This window comes from Haliaeetus leucocephalus, unplaced genomic scaffold (assembly GCF_000737465.1).
Source record: "Haliaeetus leucocephalus isolate CR32 unplaced genomic scaffold, Haliaeetus_leucocephalus-4.0 Scaffold92, whole genome shotgun sequence".
NCBI lineage: Eukaryota > Metazoa > Chordata > Aves > Accipitriformes > Accipitridae > Haliaeetus > Haliaeetus leucocephalus.
In genome coordinates, this window is record NW_010972528.1 from 3224837 (window position 1) to 3231917 (window position 7081).

The 7081-nt window shown below is 40.1% G+C and overlaps 1 protein-coding gene across 1 annotated transcript in view; it reads left to right on the top strand.

Moving 5' to 3' along the window:
- Window positions 1–6976: 6976 nt before the first annotated feature.
- The window catches only part of SLC7A6 (solute carrier family 7 (amino acid transporter light chain, y+L system), member 6), a 32064-nt gene continuing 31959 nt past the window's right edge, over window positions 6977–7081 (top strand). Inside the window, exon 1 of the mRNA XM_010584664.1 lies at window positions 6977–7026. The gene's annotated coding sequence lies outside the window, so the exon portion shown is untranslated. The remainder of the gene's footprint in view (window positions 7027–7081) is intronic.

The following is a 7081-nucleotide window of genomic DNA, read 5'->3' on the forward strand; positions in this document are numbered from 1 at the left end:
TTGCATGAGATGACACTGATGACTCATCTTAACAATTAACTTGGCCATCTCCTATAGTTTCAAAACAAGCTGAGGTCTTCCTATTTTCCCATGGTAGTGACACCGAGGTAAAAGTATCTCCCTGACCTCCACATGTAGTAATATGACACCCATAACCACAAGGTTTTGTTTCCTTTATCATACTGCCTGAGTTCTGACATAGAAGCCCAAGTGCTTGCTCTCACTTCACTTACTCTTCCAGATTCATGTGAAAGTAAAGACAACTGTCACCCATGCTGCATAAGTGATCATGTCTCATTAAATCAATGTTACTGGTATTCAAAATGCTCTTAGCTTGTGGGATTTAAACTAAGAAGAATAGTACTGAAAAAAACAGCCACAAACTTTAACAAAAGTAATTACTTTCTTCTGAAACTAAAATATACCTATAAGTATCTGCAGCACAGCTTTGAGTGTTTTCAAAAGCTTGATTTATGGCACTTCACAGTATGTGACTGGGAAGCTGAAAAGGCTTTTCATAGTTGTGGGGATCTTGCATAACTTGGGAAACTCTTGGTAGTTCTTAATTACTCCACTACGATTTGCTCTGTGGGACACTGTATGCACTAAGTAATCAAGAGCCAAGTGTGGAACAAAGGAGCAAAGTGCAAAACACAAATAGACAGCTGGGAAATCATTTCTGAAAAGTTAGCAAAGCCAATGATAATTTTAATTTTAGGGATGAATACCTTCTAACATTAGCAAAGAATGGATTAGAAATTGGAATAACTGGACTAAATCCATTAATAGGGCTATCCTATTTACTGCAAAGGCAAATGGACTAGCAATAAATCCTCCTTTGTTTCAATAAAATGCAATTTCCCTAATCTTCAAGAATCTCTTAAGTTAAAATATTTTATGTCTCAATTTTTAAGGTGTGCTTTTAAATACTGAGACATTCTGAAAATCTTACTCATGGAACATTCAATCGTGGGCAAGTACTCAGCAAAAACTTCAAGGGGCTTCTGATCTCATATTTTGAAACAACATGGTTTTGTTTATTTTACAAGGAATGCCTATGCTATATAAACTTAAGAATTAGGACTTGTTTAATTGTCACTATTTCCGCATGTTTAAAGGAGTACACATTAACCTGTTCACTTTATAGGTAAAATCTATTGATTCAGGTCAACATGCAAAGGTGTATTTGATTTGCATACATTGTGTGGGAATCTATACAGAAAGGTCTTTGGGGTTATGTTTTGGAAAACTTTAAAGACAGCCTAAATTTGGAGCAAATAGAACTACAGAATCCTGCCAAAGTCTGAAAGTTTTGGGAATAAAGGCTGTTCTTATCATCTGTTCACCCAACAATTATTCCCACCACTGTAAAGTATTGTGTATAAGTTCTCTAAATAAAATGGGAGGGAATTCTTTTATAAAAGGTACAAATTTATTTGTATTGTACAAACATTTCAGGGTAATTCTAGTAATGAGGAGAAAAGTAACAGGAGTGTACTGAAAGCAAAGATGCATCAGTGGGTCAGAACTGATGGAGCTATAGTATGCTGAATTCAAAGTAGCTCTGCTAAGGAACATCTGGTTGAATTTAAATTGCAAAGTTTGGACTCAGCATGATAACACAAACAAACTGATGACATTGGCTTCAGCCTCTAGTAACCAGCTGCTTACAAATAGGGTATCAGTGTAACTACTGCTGAGTATTATTAGAATCCTCTAAGCTTCCATCTGCCTGCTTTTAATCAGGGAGAAAGACAGGTACCACAAGTGAAGAAAGCATATCAAAAAAGGACTGACAATAACATAGTACCAGAAAGGAACTTTGCTGTTTTAAAGAAAGTCTGAGCAGTTGTATTAGAAGGCTGAGAGTTGCATAACATAAAAAAACAGATGTCTTCAAACTGTCTCGTCCAAAAGAAATTTATCTAAATACTGTGAAACTGGGTTGCAAACGCTACCACTAAGGACTTCATAATCTATGCACAGCCACATACTAATTTGGGACCTGAAACAAGAAAAAAAATTATTCTTAAGAAGCTATTTTTTATAGCTAGAAATCCTCCTTAGCTTGTTTTTATACATAATCACTTTTATTAGCCTTCAAAACAGACACAGACAAAGAGCATTACCTTTAAAAATGCCTGCAGCTTTTAAGTCTTGGTGAAACAATGATTCTAACTGCCACGTTGTTTCCCAAGAAAATGAGCCAGTGATTCACCCACTCTCATTAATAAATAGCCAGATCCTTATGAAGTTAATTCAACATAGATAAGACAATTTGTATCACGAAAGGGTAGGGTCTCAGACTTAAATGATTTAGTTGTCTAAAAAAGTAAGTCAAACCATTTCTTTAAAAATAAGTATAATTACAAAGGATTATTTTTTCCAAATAAACCCCCAAAATTGACTGGGGGGTCATGACGTATTGCACATTCCACTTGTAATAGAGAAGATTGCAGTAGCAAAAAAAAGTAATATGAAAATAGAAAGTTTGGAGCATTAATCAAAATAATGCTGAAAAAATACTGGAGTCCGTTGAAATTTACCTGAAGATTTGGATTTTTTTGCTGTTGTTTCTTTGCTCTCCTAGCAAAGTTTTATTGATAACATTTGAAAACTTATCCATACTTTAGAAGATATCTATTCCCACTTCTGCTTTGCAACATGGACAGCACTGAACAAAAAGAGCTTGTAATTATGTGCAACAAAGATAAGTATAAGCAAATAATAAACTTCGATGAGAGTGGATTAGGCAGTGAAAAGGAAAATGTACCTGAAAGGCAACAGAACCAGATAGGAAGAAGAGAATTAAAAGATGGGATGTTAAAGCTTATTTTACAGTCTGTTTTAAAAAAGCCCTGCAGTATAGAGAAGCCAAGTTTTCCATAAAAGAAGGCCTAATGTTAATCTTCAGAGTATTTAAATAAGAGTGCAGTTGGACAAGACAGAGTCATCCAACCGTTTCTGGTCCTTATAGGGACGTTTTCCACTACCTCCTCCTCTTCCTTTTCTCTCTGCTCCTAGCTTACTCCACATTTGTACTTTTGTGATTATGATAGAAGAAACTAACCTCCACGAAAGTATTGTTTTCTGCCAGCTTAGTGAGCAGAATTGCCTCACAGAGGGGGCCAGGCAAGTGCCAGAGCCAGTCATGTGCTGAAAGCCAGTGGAGGAGGAGGAGACATGCAGCTAGGAGCAGGGCAAGATAAATTTAGAAGCCTAAATTTAGACTTTTTTTTTTAATTGCCTACCATTTTCGTGCTTGTAGTCACTCTCATTTGTAAGTAATACTTACTCTGATTAAACCATCTACAGCAGAAGTTTGTATGATGGGAACAGAAAGGTAAAAAGAAGAGGCAAAGGATCAGCTACTTTGTTTTTGTAAACAAAGTCACTCAGCTTTAACCAAAGAAATGAAACTGAGGCACTTACGCTTATTTTTAAACTGTTTCTGTTGCTCTCCTGAAAGACTACGGAGTACAATGGTTGACACTGTTATTTGAGATGATGAAGGTTGAAAACTACTAAAAAGAATCTCTGCTTTTAAGTACTTATAAAAATTGTCATTTGCTGCGATCTGGCTAAAGCCACAGATTTACTGTCCCGGATCATTTTATGATCCCTACAAATAACTCCTGTGTTCATAGAACGTACACTTCAAAATAAGCATGAAAGTGGTCCTAAGACTCACTCTGTATGGTAAAATTTCAAAAGGTACCAACATAAACCCTGAAACACATGGCTGGAAGCAACATCTCCATGATAGTTAATAGTGTAAGTTCCATGTACCAATGAGTACTACTTATGTATACACAATACACCTTCAATGCTGACCTTTAAGGAGCTCAGTACATGCTCACTCTTCCATGAATTAAGTGCATGAGCAATACATTCTTGGGGGACTTAGGCAATAAGGATGCTTAAACACACCCTGCACACCAGAATGAACTTGCTAACAAGCACAAAGCTGATGGTTGGGCTTCAGATTCACTTAGATTTAACAGTAATTTTTACCTTGGCTCTGTCATGTTCTAAACCCATTTAATGAATATCCTGTGGATTCGGATTCCTTTAGTCTGATGCAAGTTCAATTTTGGTTTGTTTAGGGGTGTTTAATCTGCTTATTCTTCAAGTTTTTTGAGTTGAACATTTTCTAAGATGTATTTAAGTGGAAATATTAGAGAAAAAAAAAGCAGATACGGCAAAACTCACAGACTTGCAAAAACTCAGTTTGACTTTGTTCTCACTGGCTAAAAGAGATGTGATCTTAACTTGATTAAATTAGTACCAGACAAAACCCTAGTGGAAACAAAGTCTTTTTTTAGGTTTTCTCTGGTAGCACTTAGAGAATACACACTCCTGTATAAACATAACTTACCAGTGGCCATTTATGGAGGATCAGGGATGAGGCATACAGTTTGTAGAGGTAATCTGTAGCAAGAAGAAGTAAAGTAAGGAGTCCAGACTTACATTTGGCTTCCATAGTAAAACTGAAGAAGTAATTTATAAAGTTATGAACCTTGCCAAAATGGACAAAAACATTTATTTGGATGATTATTCTGAAATTTGCTTCTGGTCAATTGCAAACACTTTAGAAGCATTGTCTAGCCTTACGATGATGTCCTAATTTGGGTCTCTCATACCAACCTCTACAGTATTGTAAGTTTTCAGAATTCAAAGGGTGAACTTCTATTTTGAAATCCCCAAATGGGCATTTTTTCCAGCAAATCTTTTTCAAGGTTCTAAAATAAAATGTCATCCTCTGTACTTCCAGCATATGCCTAATAATTTGTTTCCTGTGTCTTTTCAGCTCTCACCTATTTCTTGTTCCTAAAGGCAATTTTATAATTAGCTCACATTTTATGAGTCCATTTTCTGGAGGAATGAATGTTGTCTCCAGTAGATTCAATTTATGAGAGAGCTTAAAAGGCAGTCTAGCAACAACTGAAATCAGCTGCATCTTTTACATTCACACTCAATCCATTTCTTGATTAACGTGCCAGGCGACTGTTCCAAGTACCCGTCTACATGAAAGATGCCATGTTAGTATTACAGAAAACAGAGCACTATCAATATTTGTAACAATAACTAAACACTATTACCATCTAATAAGTGCTTTCTGGGTTCATATTACCTTTATAACGACAATCAATTAGTTTCATATTGTAGAAATTTGAGTTATATTTCGGGGACGTCTTCTGCGTTTTTTTGTCTTCTATCAGTTCTGTTAAGTGGCTTAAAAACAAAGTCATGTATCAGGGCTGTTAAGCTCCCAGAAGAAGGCAGACTGGTTTTGTTTGCTGCTTTGCAACATTGTCAGTAGTTTTAGGCAGTAATAGATTTAGTGTAGATACCTCTACATGTACTTGCACAAGACCTAAACCCGACAAAAGCCAAACAGAGTTGAAACAAAGATAATTAAAGAGCTGAGATGACCAGGCTCCTTCAGGTTATGACCTGCAAATGACAGTTTGTTTTGCTATTGTGCTGTATAGTTTAGAAATTAAGTCTAATGTAGTTCTCTCCCCTATGTGCATGTAAAAAGCCAACTTCTAACAAAAAATACTTTCTTCATTCATTGTCCAAACACAATGTAAGGAATATCTGCAGATACAGAGGAGGGCAGCAGTTGCTTTGTATGCTGATTTTCTCTTGTGACAACGATGGAAAAAAAAAAACAACCCTCCTTGATAAAACAAACAAGTTTTGAGAGAGGAAGTAGTATGGAAATTAGAAATGTAAGCCTCATGGCAATACAACTGGGCTCCACCATCACATTTACTGGCATATTTATGGGTACTAACAGTGCATAGTTTGCCTTCCCCTGTTCTTTTACAGCCTTATAATTTTTACTTGCTGCTAAGGTTTTTACCCTGGTATATCCTATTGAAAAAATCCACCTCTGACTCATCTGTTTGAGACTATAGATAATAATCACGGACCATGGGAGGGATAATTAGATTGTTTTGAGGGAGAGAAAGACTATCATGTCTCCAGAGCCCCATTGTCTTTCCAGACACTGACCTTCTCTTTGCCTAGCAGTGAACAGCAAAAAGGGCAGTAAAAGAACATTAAGAGGGGGCTGTAGCCTGGAGTTGACTGGCTTAGACATGCTAAAACTATTAACCTGGTAGAGGAAGGCAAAGAAGAAAGCTTTCCTTACGCTATCCCAGATAAATCTGCTAAATGGCAACTTGCTTACTCACTCCTATTTTCAGACACCGCAGGGCGCTTTTAATCACGATTTTGAGAGATCCATTAGATGTATTTTACTGGACCCAAATTTTGGGTGTGGCTGTGCCCCTCTTGAGGGCAGGAACACGCCAACGGTAGTATTTGAGGGGTTCCCTTTTTATTTCCATATCTGCTATGGCTGGCACTTACTACCTAGTAGTCGTACCCCAAAGTATCACCAGATTTAAGGGCTTCGACGCTCTTAGGCCCCTCGTTTTTGAGCAACCTCATGTGTGTGTAACTTTGTGCCTTGTCATCCCCCCGGGGTTTCACAGGAGCTCTGTGTCCCCGCGGCCCCCCACCTCCCCACGGGGACCTCGGGCTGCGGGCTGGGCCCACCTCCACCTGAGGCAGCCCCGGGGGCAGGCCCCGGGCCCACGGCTCCTCCAGTGAGCCCGGGGTGGAAAAGGCGCCGTTTTCGCACCGTCAGCGCTAAGCCTCTTCTCCATTTTGTGCCTGAGGAAAAGGGGAAGGATGGTGACCGGCCCGGCGACGGGGGGGAGGAGATCGCCCATTCCGCGCAGGGGCGAGGGCTCGCCGCCCTCCTCCCCCACAGGGCGCAGCGGGGCTGAGGTAAACCCGGCAAGGTCGGGCGGCAGGCCGGGCCCTGCGGCGTCTCCCTCAGGCAGACGAGGCGGGAGGCAGCGGCGTTTCCTGCCGGGGAGGGGAGGGGAGGCGACGGCGGGCCCGGGGCCGTGGGGCGGGGCGGAGCGGAGCGGCCGCCATCACGTGTCGTGTGGCAACGAGCGAGCATCCCCGCGACACGCAACGGCGCGGCCGGCAGGAGCGGAGGTAACGTGGGCGGCCGCGCCGCCGCAGCCGGCGGGGAAGTCCGGCGGGGCCCCCG